The 1,240-nt window shown below is 38.6% G+C and overlaps 1 pseudogene; it reads left to right on the forward strand.

Annotated features, from left to right (window-relative positions):
* Window positions 1-236: 236 nt before the first annotated feature.
* LOC113276717 lies at window positions 237-336 on the forward strand (annotated as a pseudogene).
* The last annotated feature ends 904 nt before the right edge of the window (window positions 337-1,240 follow it).

Raw genomic sequence — 1,240 nt, forward strand, 5'->3', positions numbered from 1 at the left:
CATCTGATTCATAGCCTCCTTCTACCCTATTAACGTTTCTTCTACTTAAAAGAATTGTTTTCTGGGGTGCCTTACTATTTTCCCACTGCTGGGTTTTTTCGGCGATTTCATTAAAAAATTCCATCGCCGCATCAACAGTTTGGTTTTCAAATCCACCAGAGCATAGAGACTCAACCATGGTCGTTGTGGAATAATCTAAACCCTTATAAAGGATCTGAACTATCCTAACCTTTTATAAACCATGATGAGGACACTGGGATAATAAATCATTGAACCTTTCCAAATACCTATATAAAGATTCTCCTTCTTGTTGTGAAAATGTGCATATTTGCGTCCTAATAGACGATGTTTTGTGCCTAGGGAAAAACTTATTGAAAAAGGCAGATGTAAGTTTTTCATATGTCTCAATTGACTCGGAGTCCAAACTATATAGCCAAGACTTGGCCTTATCTTTTAGGGAAAATGGGAATAACCTAAGTTTCAAAGCATCATCATCTAAGCCTCTAATTCTTAGAGTACTACAAATTTCCTCAAAATCCCTAACATGGTAATAGGGGTTTTCATTTTCTTTACCTAAAAAGATTGGGAGCATCTGTAAGGTCCCAGGTTTCAGTTCATAGGGTGCCTCCGTTTCAGCTAACTTAATACACGAAGGACGAGTAGTCCTAGTCGTATTCAACGAAGCTTTTAAAGTTGCCATTTCTGGCACTATCGGAATATTAGGGATTGTCTCCTCAAGAGGACGTTGAAAAACAGAGTCTTCAAAAGTCGGACTCTCTAGATTAAGGTAATTGAGACGCTTCGAACTACTAGGTTTCTCTTTAACAAATCTACCTAGTGCGTCTCTTTTACGTTCAGGCATACAATAGAATATTCTAAATTAGAAGGGTAAGCAAACATAGATCAATGCCGACTCAACCAAATCAAACCTATTGATTTCTAGAAAACAAAAAGCATGATGGCTCCACTTAGATTGTTTCTAGACCAGCTTCTAATACTTCAAAAGGGAATTCGTTACAATTTAAGAAAACCCCTCTGGAATCAATCCGAGTTAAAGTAAGTTGAATAGAGGCGAGGGAAGCTCGGTGGAGCTTTGATACCCAAGGCCTCACCGGTATTACAAGGCGGCGCAGTCACGCATTCAACTTACAGAAACCGTCAAGAACTTCGAAGTATGCTTAAAAGAGTAACCAATATTTTTCGAATGACTTTCCTGTTAAGATCGTTACCCTGTCGGTCT

Source organism: Papaver somniferum, chromosome 4, assembly GCF_003573695.1.
Source record: "Papaver somniferum cultivar HN1 chromosome 4, ASM357369v1, whole genome shotgun sequence".
NCBI lineage: Eukaryota > Viridiplantae > Streptophyta > Magnoliopsida > Ranunculales > Papaveraceae > Papaver > Papaver somniferum.